The sequence below is a fragment of the Biomphalaria glabrata genome, chromosome 9, assembly GCF_947242115.1.
Source record: "Biomphalaria glabrata chromosome 9, xgBioGlab47.1, whole genome shotgun sequence".
Taxonomy (NCBI): Eukaryota; Metazoa; Mollusca; class Gastropoda; family Planorbidae; genus Biomphalaria; species Biomphalaria glabrata.
In genome coordinates this window covers 26,761,094-26,773,464 of record NC_074719.1, presented here as the reverse complement: position 1 = coordinate 26,773,464, position 12,371 = coordinate 26,761,094, and the positions used below count along the sequence as shown (strand labels likewise).

At 36.4% G+C, this 12,371-nt stretch overlaps 1 protein-coding gene across 2 annotated transcripts in view; it reads left to right on the top strand.

The window, feature by feature from the left end:
- Positions 1 to 6,787: 6,787 nt before the first annotated feature.
- Positions 6,788 to 12,371, top strand: part of LOC106050951 (protein lava lamp-like) — a 105,467-nt gene continuing 99,883 nt past the window's right edge. For both annotated transcript variants that reach the window (XM_056041852.1, XM_056041844.1), the window contains exon 1: positions 6,788 to 7,323. The gene's annotated coding sequence lies outside the window, so the exon portion shown is untranslated. The remainder of the gene's footprint in view (positions 7,324 to 12,371) is intronic.

The window sequence follows — 12,371 nt, the reverse complement described above, 5'->3', positions numbered from 1 at the left end:
AAACCTCGGTTCGAAAGTCAAGTTTAAACCACTCGGCCACCAAGTCCATTATGTATATTGATAGAAGTAATGCTTCACTTTAAGTAGTCTTAGGCTTACATCAACAAATATAAAAGCAAAAACATGATGTAGGTTTGAGCCTATTGAGAGAGGTAATGCTTCACTTTAAGTAGTCTTAGGCTTACATCAACAAATATAAAAGCAAAAACATGATGTAGGTTTGAGCCTATTGAGAGAGGTAATGCTTCACTTTAAGTAGGCTTAGGCTTACATCAACAAATATAAAAGCAAAAACATGATGTAGGTTTGAGCCTATTGAGAGAGGTAATGCTTCACTTTAAGTAGGCTTAGGCTTACATCAACAAATATAAAAGCAAAAACATGATGTAGGTTTGAGCCTATTGAGAGAGGTAATGCTTCACTTTAAGTAGGCTTAGGCTTACATCAACAAATATAAAAGCAAAAACATGATGTAGGTTTGAGCCTATTGAGAGAGGTAATGCTTCACTTTAAGTAGGCTTAGGATTACATCAACAAATATAAAAGCAGAAACATGATGTTAGTACGGGCCAATAGCGATTACATTAGTAGTAGAAGAAACGTGAGTTCTCGTCCTTGGTATGCATAGTGTTACGTTTTGAAGGGATATAATTCCAAGTTAGGGTTGTAGCGCCTAGTTCAGAGTCTTCTTTGGACATTGTATCACATTGACATTGTTGAGTTTGTCTTTTTTCAAAATCTCTACCAATCTTTCTACTTTCAGTCTCTTTAGGTTCCATTATATCGCCTCTCCATTTCTTCGTATAGCTTTCACCTTTTTTTTCTCCCTTACTGAATTGTATTGCTTAAAGAATACAAAGAATCAGTCCTGCCATAACCATTTACATCAGGCCAGTACCGTCAGCCAGGGTACTAGAGAAGTTTCAAAAGTTGAAAAAAAAAAAAAGACTTAGCTATGAATACAATCTAGATGCTTCCAGGTATATTATTTAATTCATGATGTATTATTTTTACACCTTATATTTGTACTCTTCTAATTACGTAATACTCAAAATAGGTTTGCGTTCTTTGAATACTGGTTCACAATTCCCGACCTACGCTAGAGTGTAGCTATCACTGGATTTATATTTAGAAAGACTACATTACAGTAGTCACACAAACACACACAATACACATGCTATATGTATCGCTTTATATCGTGTTGACACATTGTATACACACAATAAAAGTTAGGTTCAACTGATAAAAATTTATTTTTACAAAGCTTATATCTGTCTAGCTATCTTCATTTTAAAAAACGTTGTTTTTTTTTTTTGTTTTTTTTTTGCTATTCTTTGAAGTTCCAAGTACTATTTAATTAAGTGACCTAATGGTCAAGTGTCCCTAGGAGACTGTTCCAGGTGACTAGTCAAACAGCCGAGAGAGTGTAACAATACAGGTAACTCCACTTGTCGGCGTACTTCTAACTTTGTTTACAGAGTAGCGGAACTTGTTCTGTATATATCTACACAATGTTTTATTGTAAGACTTGAGGACGTTGTCTGAACAATGTATTTATAGGCATTTATTTTTGTAAGACTAAGAATGTAAACTGAATCATTCAATGAACTCAAATCTAACTTGTAGTGTAAACAGACTCATAACTTCATCAATTAAATTGAACACTGGTATGTCTTTTCTCTCTTCATGTACAGTTCAACGAATACATTTACAAAGTAAAAGCGTCTAAATGGATATTGACCAAATACTCATTACTAAGCAGAGAAACAAGAATCAGAGTCTGCTACACTAGAATTGAATGGTTTGGTTAGTAAACTGGGGGATACCTCCTCCCTCCTCCCCCATCCTTCACCTTACACAGGTCAAGGTTGAAGAGAAGACACGTTTTCTTTCCTCTCTCTAGTTCTTGGAGCCTCGTTTTGATACTTTGTGTTTCAATGTGCCACGAATAAATAGCAACATTGATGTTTGTGTTGATCAAAACGTATAGAAAAAGCCTTCTCTAAACACAAACTATTAAGTCAATGCACATCAAGTCAACTGTTCAGACTGAACACTGAGAAACTAGTAAGTCACTGCACATCAAGTCAACTGTTCAGACTGAACACTGAGAAACTAGTTGGATCTTAGGAGAAACGAAAAACGTTCGTTGTCATGGTAATATTACAGACACAAAAAATTCAACAAGGTTTAATGATTACATGTAATGAAGTTTTCTTTCTTCTTCTTCTTCTTGAAACTGTCAAGTAGAGTTGAGACTTCGGCTCTTGGAACTCTAAGCCAGCAAAAGTGAACAAGAGCTCCCTTTCACGGCCTGAATGAGAACAGTGTACACCAGGGGTGGGCAAATTATGGTCCGCGGGCCACATGCGGCCCGCCGAAGTGTTATATGCGGCCCGCCGACACCTATAGAAATCAGGTGTGCCCACGTTATACACATATACAAATCCAAATATTAAAAATAATATCTATATAAATTTTTGAAACTGTCTCATTATAAAAAGTTTTAACTAAACGAAGATTATGCTTATTGGCTATACATCAACACAGTCGATTCAAGATACAATCTCTGAGTGTTGGGTATGCTTGGAACAAGATGGCAAGTGTAACAACTGATGGAACTCGATCTTCGACTGAGAAAAATATTTTTTTTTAAATATCCCAACCATAAACTCTAAATAGGTAAGTTTGCACAAAGCTGCATAAAATTCTGCAATGTAAATACAATAGTAACGAAGCTCTATAGAGCTAGGGGGTGTTAACGACAGGTAGTTCCGATTTATGAACAAAATAATTCAATGTATCCGCGAGCTTAGCACGGGCAAGGCAAATGAGATATAAAATCTCAAGGAAGAAATTGTTATGTTACTTGAAGGACAATGACTGTGACCTTGTATATATTTCTAATGAAGAGTGAAAGACAGATTTCATGTTTTGTATACTTCCTTTTGCAATCGGTTGTTTCCATATGAAATGTCAATGCATGTTAGATCCTTTCAAACAAGGCTTTCCCATTTCTAAAGGCAAGCAAAAGAAAATAGTTTTTGTCATTTACCTTTGCTGAAAGGTGAAACTATTTTTAGTGAAATAATTAAAAGTACAACACTTATTAAGATTCCTTAATTGTGCAATTTATAAAAGCAAATTTTAAGACGTCAAGAACCAGTCTTCAATACCATCAGCTCACCATTTATCGCAGGAGCTGATTCAGCTACATAGGACATAACTCCAAGCAAAGAGAAGTTCCAGTCAGTACTACCACGGGAGTCTTATGGGTGCCAGAAGCTGTATTTTCACCCTTAAAAAAACTTTGCTACTGTTCACACTATTTGTGTACACATACATCAGTTCTTCTTCTTCTTCGTTCTCATTTTAAATGTTGGAGGGTTCAGATCAGCAATATCTATATACCTACATCTAATCTACCTATATCTGAGATGAACCAGGCAGTTCTCCGAATAGTCTTTGGAGAGTCTTGTTCGGGTCTCTTGATTAGTATGCACCATTGAAAGACATAGTCAGCATTCTCTGGTGAGGCTTCACAAGGGCAGGTTTCGCTCGTCCCGACATTCAACTTCCGGAACATATATTATTGTCTCATTCAGAGAGTAGAATTTTTTTGTGGAAACTAAACAAATATAATCACTGGTCATTGTTGGCTGACTGAAATTTGAGAGTAGTCACAAGGGTAACAACTAGTAAGCTAGTTTCACATTTCTGTAACATTATGCACGAGTATAAAAAGTAAAATACTGCATATTAAGTACAACGTGGAGTGTGAAAAAAAAAGAAAGAAACGTGAATATAATGCAGTGTTAATATGAACCAAAAGACATTCTACACAGTTAGCTAGCGGATCTTTCTAAGATACATACATATATGCGGCCCGCCATTCCCAAACGTTTTTTAGTGCGGCCCTCGGTACAAAAAGGTTGCCAACCCCTGGTGTACACTGTTCTGTCTGGCGGGGTGTCAGACTCGCGGCCACAGACCGCGTGCATCCCTTGCGATCTATAGAGCAGATGATGTAAATTGCATCTATTTCTATGGCCCAAAGTTAACGAGGCAAGCACAACGACCAACCGCCTTTACTTTCCTCCAATTAATGTAAGGTACCCATTATGAACTCAGGACTCAAAGGTGCTCTAAAGATCCTGAAATTCGAAATCCCAGTCTTCATCGAGATTCGAAACTAAAAAGCCAAGCGCTTTGCCACTCAGCCACCGCTCCTCCAAAGTTTATACAATTCTAATACCAAAAAAAGAGAGCTTAAAACCGAAAAATTAGATTTTGCATTCTTTATTTTTGTCCCCTCTAGTCATTAAAATTTATTCTTAGTATTTAATAAAATTGACTATTAACATGGTCTATAACTAAAGTTTCTGGTCTAGCATAGTTTTAATTATTAAGAAATACATTTTGACCACGTTTAGTTTAGTGAAGAACTACCCCTAGATTTTCCAAAGATTTCCGTAAACCAAACCAGCTGTTCATTTTGAGACTTATCACTTAAGAAACCCATAACTATTAGAAGGTGCACAAAACATGAACATAATATTCTGTTTGTATTAGTCAGTGATGCCCAAACTACGGCCCGCGGGCCACATCCGGCCCGCGACGTGTTTCCATCCGGCCCGCCTAAACCTCGGCACAAAGTGAAGAACATTTTTGAAAAGGTTGAAAAATGTATTTTTCCAACGTTAGGACTCTCACTTTTCTTGGATGGATTTCATTCTAATCTACGTCATTCTAAAGTCATTTTTTTTTAAATGAACACGACGTTTATTTTTTAGTGACAAGTGTTGACAGTTGTTTTAGGTTCTTGAATAATTCCTCTGCTGTCTTGAGCTAGTCGTGTAATATGTTGTGTGTAACACAGGGCATCAATTCTGCATCATTTTTTGGTAAAGTTCGTTTGATATCAAAGAGAATGGTAGTACCATTTAATATTGAAGCGTTAATGAAATGAGAGTCATAGGAACGAAAACTAGAAAGTAAATGTAGAAACTTCCGGAAAAAATTGAAGACATCTTTGCTTTTGTGGAACATATGCCAACAAGATTCCGAAATGTTGCTGTTTTCAAAACTTATAACAAAAAGTCATTTGCAAATCAAAACATAAAAAACATATGGCGGCATTGTTGGTTTTAACCGCCCAGAAAAGATCGCTAAGCTACGCGCTAGTTGAATGAGTCAAGCGACTGACGAGAACAAAGAGACAAGAAATGAGTCCACGGCAAGGACAAGTTACAGAGCTGCTCAAATTATGAGGCATGATGCGTAAAAAAGTGCTTTCTAGCAGTGGTGAAAGAATTAGTCCTGGGTAAAAAAGCAGTTAACCAATTGCAAAACTAAATGACAGAGCAGCAGATTTTGAAATGTTTTCTATTGCCACTGAGGATTACTCCTATAGATCTGCAACTGGAATTGATTGACTTACAAAGCCAGACATCCCTGTTGGAGAAACTTAGAGTGATGCAGACAGTTCATTTCTTCGCCTGATGAAACTTTTCAAATGTCCGAAATGAAGTGTTAAGGACGATCACAATGTTTACAAACACTTCATTGAGCAGACAAACCTTTCAGAAATAAAACGGATGAGACCGATCTTACGTATTCGCCCTACGTGTGTACGTTGGCCTAGTAGTGCTACAGGTTTCTAATAAAACTATTTAAAATGGAATTATTCTCTATTTCATTTTGTTTCATCTATTCGACGATGTGGCCCGCGACACGAGTGTCGGAAATGAAAATGGCCCGCCGGGCGAATAAGGTTGGGCATCACTGGTCTAAGTCATAGAGAGGATGAAACTAAGAGGAAGAGTGTGAGAAAGAGACAAGAAAGTGAGAGTTGTAGGCAGATAGCAAGAATAGAAGAGAGCAAAAGTGAGAGCTAGAGTGAGAGCTTAAGTGAGAGTTAGAGTGAGAGCTTAAGTGAGCGGTACAGTAAGAATAAAAGTGAGTAAAGTGTAAGTGAGTGAAAGACTGAGAAATAGTCCGAGCTAAAGTGAGATAGGAAGAATTAAAGTGAGTGAAAGTGAGAGCTATACTTTAAGTGATGTTAAAGTGAGAGTTTAAGAAAGAGTTAAAGTGAGACTTGTAGTTACAGTTTGAATGATATTTGTAAAAAAAAAGTCTGTATTTTTTTTTTCTTTACAAAACTTTTTTTCCTTTCTTTTTAATTGTCTGACTATTTGTGTGCGTGTCTGTGTGCGTGTCTGTGTGAATGTGTAGGTTTGAATCTTTACTGACAAACGTATTCAGATTTGAGAGCACTTCTTTCTTAACATGACCATATAAGGGAAGCCACTAGGGTCTGACTTGAAGATGCTACGTCGTTGGACTGGGACCAAAGAACAACTGGTAATGACGTCGAGAGGAGTGGCCTTTTTTTTTTTTCTTAAGATCTATGTTTTTTAAGTCCGGTCTTGGCGACAATCAAAGAAGAGGGAGTGTGTCCTGTCCCTGGCTGAACTAGTTCCCTGACCACTCGGATAAACAATCCACTGGTAACGCTGTATTTCCCGCGCTGTAAATGTCTTGAAGTAGACGCTCGAGTCACCATGTACTACAACTTCTCTCTCTCTGTCCTCATGTCCTCGACATGCTCGCAATGGGAGTGTGTGTGTGTGTGTGTGTGTGAGTGTTAATCATAGGTCTAGGTGAGAAGGAGTGCGGGGGTGGTGAAAATGTCAAGTCAGCATGTAAAGGGGGGGGGGGAGACACAGATGGGAGCTAGAAGGGCAGGTCGACTGGCCTGTTTGATCAGTCCTCGGTTTACTCAACGACATCCAAAGACCTGGCGTATATGTAGCCGTGACCCAGCTGTAGCAGGCTCACAGCTGTGAAAGGCATCCACGCAGGACTCCTTTTATTGCGAATTCCTACAGCAGAGCTCGTCACATTGCAGCTAAAGGTCGAAAAGAAAAAAAAAACAACATTCACTACTGAAAAGTGACCCAAGTTTGGCCGATCTCTTCCCGTAGTGTGACTAGTGTACTCACAAGAGTTCATTCCCCTGTATGTCAGTCTCCATTCTAAAATCAACTTGTTTTCAACCCAATCCGTTGGTAAATACTGCATTTTAATGAGCTTTTTCATTTGACTGTTGGAGGATTGAAAACTAAAAAACCTTGTCGTTGATCCAGATTGCAAAAAAAATTGTTATTTTCACTTGTGGAGAGTTCTATCTCTTGTTTTTGCTGTGATAAAGGACTTCATAGACTGCCAGATATTTGTTGAATTTGTAGAATTTTATTTCGCCGAATTGACTTCGTTTAACAAGTTCATTATTGAGTTGGATTTAAACATTTGATTAAAAAGGTGAGTACATTTTAAAAATAATTTTCTGTCTCTTTCCACCACCTTTTAAAGCCTTTTTACAAATCTTTTTTTTTCCTTTAATCTATTTTAAACGTTCGCATTTTAAAAACTTCTGCTTATAACGTCTGCTGCTAATCTTAGAATTTAAAACAAAATTCTTCAAAAACTTGCTTCTGTTTGAGGTTTCGCACTTTTGTATTTAAATTATTTCAGAAAAGGGAGTTAAACAAAATAAATAGTTTGTCTTTGTTAGATTTTAGACAAAGGGGTAAATCTACGTAATAACTAAAATGAACGGGACAACCTCCTAGGTTAGGGTTAGAGGCTTTTGAAATACACTAAATCGAATTGAGGCACTAAACGTATACATATTGTATTCTATTAGCAGGCTTACATGTTCACATTTGTAAGGATATCATTGGTTGTTGTTTTTTAAAAGTCTATCTTCATTGTCTTGCTAGATGTACATGTGTAGATAGTTGTTACCTTAACTTTACAGTTAGAGGACAAGAGTTCTAAGAGTTTTGTACACTAGAAAAACGTTTCCACTTAAAGGTACATTTTCAAGAGAAACATAGTGTAGGGTTTGTGAAAAAGTTCTTTTCTTTATCCAAGTTGTCTATATGATGTAAAAAATGTTTTCCCATATGTTCAATAACGATATTGAGTATTTTATGAACACCCCCCCCCCCCCACTTCCAACACTGTGTTATACATTTTAATATGGTGTAATGTTTTTAAATGTTCTTATGTCTCTGAATATTGTTATGTATCTGAGGGAAACAAACACTTCTTTATTTCCTTCAGAAAATGTGCATGTGATATTTCGTTGAAATTGAATTCACAGAATCGTTTTTAATTCTCAATTTAAATTGAATCAGTTTTTTTAACATTCTGTAGGTTGCTAGCGAATTAATTTCTTACAACAGCAAAAATAAAAAAGTACATTAAACAAAAATAAAAGCCTTTCATTATAAAAGAATAAAATTTTAATTTTTAAACAAAAATAATAGAAATAGAAAACTGAATTAAAACGTACAAATAATAAGTCTAAGAACTAAACTGAAAAGAACATATAAGAGAAGAACTAAGAGAAACTTTGAATTGAACATTGACTCCAATTGTATTTCATCTGGATCAAATACTCAACCACTATTATTGGAAACGGAAATCTGAAATAAAAACATGTCTCGTTTATTTCATTGAGTCTGAAACTGAAATAAGGCTGAAATTAAATTCTAAATTAAAATAGTGGAAAAAAATTAAATTAAATTGACACTTTTAAAAGTTCGCCAAATGGAGAACAAAAGGAAAAGCTGAAACTTATAAAAGGGAAAGAAAAGTACAGCGCGCGCTTGTGTGTGTGTGTGTAGGCAGGTGTATGTGTGTGTAGGAGTGTGTCTGTGATTTTCAAATTAGTTTATATGTTTGTGTATGTTTTTGATTGTCATGCTCAATGTTCTATATTCAAAAAGTGAAAATGAAATTGAATTTGTTTCAAATTCTAAAAATAAATTGTATCACTTCACACTCTTGCTGGCCAACTCTAAGAAAGCTAAATCATAGAGAAGACATTCAACTCGCTGTCCGAACAAATAGATTTAGAAACGAATTGTAACTGAAAGGCGTTAGTAATGATTTATTTCAGAGGGCGATCAACTCCTTATCATACTATCTTTAAGACTTGATACACTATGTCTATGTATACTTTAAGACTTGATACACTATTGCTATGTATACTTATAGACTTGATACACTATGTCTATGTATACTTATAGACTTGATACACTATGTCTATGTATACTTATAGACTTGATACACTATTGCTATGTATACTTATAGACTTGATACACTATTGCTATGTATACTTATAGACTTGATACACTTTGTCTATGTATACTTATAGACTTGATACACTATTGCTATGTATACTTATAGACTTGATACACTATGTCTATGTATACTTATAGACTTGATACACTATTGCTATGTATACTTATAGACTTGATACACTTTGTCTATGTATACTTAAAGACTTGATACACTATGTCTGATTGTACAGTAATTGCCCCAGAGGGAAGGGGAATATACATTTCCACCATTGGGTATCAATTGTCGAGTTCATTGGGCCTTTGCAGCTTCATTAATCATTTTGGAAATTGTGGTCAGAAGTTTTGAGGGCCGGATTGCATGGCCTCTGGGTGGCCGAATGTGACCTTAAAGCCGTAGTTTGGGCCCCACTGGGATATTGTTAAAAATGTGATCAACAAACCTGTTCGTTGGCGTTAAGTTATTCCATTACACTAGCTTTGAAAGTTTCTGACATTTTGTTGGCCTGAAGGAAATACACAATCTCAGAGTCCCATGGCTAGGGAAACATCACATGACCACACCATTAGAATACCGCACCATTAGAACACCGCACCACTAGAACACCGCACCACTAGAACACCACACCATTAGAACACCGCACCATTAGAACACCACACCACTAAAACACCACACCACTAGAACACCACACCATTAGAACACCGCACCATTAGAACACCGCACCACTAGAACACCGCACCACTAGAACACCACACCATTAGAACACCACACCACTAGAACACCACACTATTAGAACACCACACCACTAGAACACCACACCATTAGAACACCACACCACTAGAACACCACACCATTAGAACACCGCACCATTAGAACACCGCACCACTAGAACACCACACCACTAGAACACCACACCACTAGAACACCACACCATTAGAACACCACACCATTAGAACACCACACCATTAGAACACCGCACCACTAGAACACCACACCATTAGAACACCACACCATTAGAACACCACACCATTAGAACACCACACCACTAGAACACCGCACCACTAGAACACCGCACCACTAGAACACCACACCACTAGAACACCGCACCACTAGAACACCGCACCATTAGAACACCGCACCACTAGAACACCGCACCACTAGAACACCGCACCATTAGAACACCGCACCATTAGAACACCGCACCATTAGAACACCGCACCATTAGAACACCGCACCACTAGAACACCGCACCACTAGAACAGACCAACTGAGGCTTCCTTTTTGTACTGTTTGAAATTTCAAACGGCTTATAGTACATTCTGAAGGACTGGATATGGACCGCGGTTCTTATGTTGAGAATCATTGTTCCAGAACATAACTAGTAAATTAAAGTAACTTATGTATTATAAATATAATAAATAGAGATTTGGACAAAAAGTGTACATCCAGCGCTGATCAGCGCATAGAGCCGCAAGCTATCCATATGTGGTTCACATCTACAGCCTCTTCCCAGCTAGTGCCCATGGAGTAAAGGTCTTAGAGAGTGGACAGCCTTTTTGCTTTTTACTTTTCTTTCTTTTTTTTTTTTTGGCCGCCATATTATATCTGTTTTGAAAATTATATTTCTATATTTCTATCATCCTCAAATGTTGACCATTGTTACTTTGTGTCAACTGTTCCTTTGAATAGTAGGTTTCAAAGGGCCTCGTACTGAGATTTTCTCATGAATCACGTGATAAGATGTACTTATGACTCTTAATATTGTATCATGAATCACGAGATAAGATGTACTTAACTATGGGATTGTCTATTGGTCTCTTTAAAAAAAATAACATGGAATAAAAGATATCCTTCGAATCTGTTTAGGAGATAGAAAGTATCAATGTTTAGGATATATGGAGTATAAATGTTTAAACGTGTTTGAATTGAGGATTTTTGTTTATTGTAAATATTATTGTTGACAGCTAAATTTAAAAAAATAGTTGTTTTTTTACCATGGACTTTTACATTTGCTTGTACGGTGCTACAAAGTGCCTACCATTGGATGGTCTACTTTTTCAATTACAAACCTGATCAACACGTCTTTTATCCGCACACCGGATATACCAAATTGTTAGCTATTTAGAGTTATGTCCCATAGATGGAAATCTTTAAGTTGCCATCCAGGAAAACATGCTATTGGATTGTTGTTTTTTCTACCTAGAAATTTAGAAAGGTGATACATTCTTTTCTATATGTTCTTTTTTATTTATTTACCGGAAAAAAAACTGAAGTTAGACAAATTTAAACACAGCCCCAAACGTTTGGATAATTTTGTAAACTAATAGGTGGACAAACAGTGTAGAGTGAAAATAGCATCTAGCTGTTTGCTCAGCACTCTCTCTCTCTCTCCAACTGTTTCATCCTGTGGTATGACGTGGTCACAGTAGGTCGGTAGACAGGATCTGACAAACATTGGGACTTAAAACACAAGTTACAATGTCTACCTGGTGCAGGTGGGCTGAGAGCTTCAAACAAATACTTCTAGTGGGAGAAGGAGTGTCAACGCCCTGTAACTATGTCACATCCCTTTGAATTAGTTCCGTCATTGGCATTTCGGAATGTTTTTTTCATTCGTCATAAATCTTAGAAATAATGTTATATCAACTCTGTCTGTCTGTGTGGTAAAAAGTTTGTACGCGTTATTTCTCCCACACCCTTTCTCGGATTAAGCTGAAATTTTGTCACAATTATTTCTTTTACCTGACAACATAAGAATCAATTAATTAACTATTGTTTTTTTTTTGTTTTTTTTTTAATTGGTATCTTGAACAAGGGAAAGAAATCGTACTCGACAGATTAAGCTCTGAGTTAACATTTTTTATGTATTGAAAAAAAAACGATCTAAACGATCCTCATTCACCAAGATACCTCCTATGTCCCTCCACCTTTTCCAACTGGTGCAGACAAGGGATAGGATCAGAGCGCATTGAGAGCTAAAAGCTAAACAAAAACAACTATATTATATACTATTTCTAATCGCACAGATTTATTATAACGATGGTATATATAGCTACATGATTGATCCAAACTAATTGATACAATTACACTTATGTAAGCTTTTTTTTATATATTGTAAATGTTTTTTTTTTATTTATCTAATAATAATAATAATAACAATAAAATAATAATCTTTATTTTCCATAAGGAAATTATCATACAATTTGTTCATTACACCA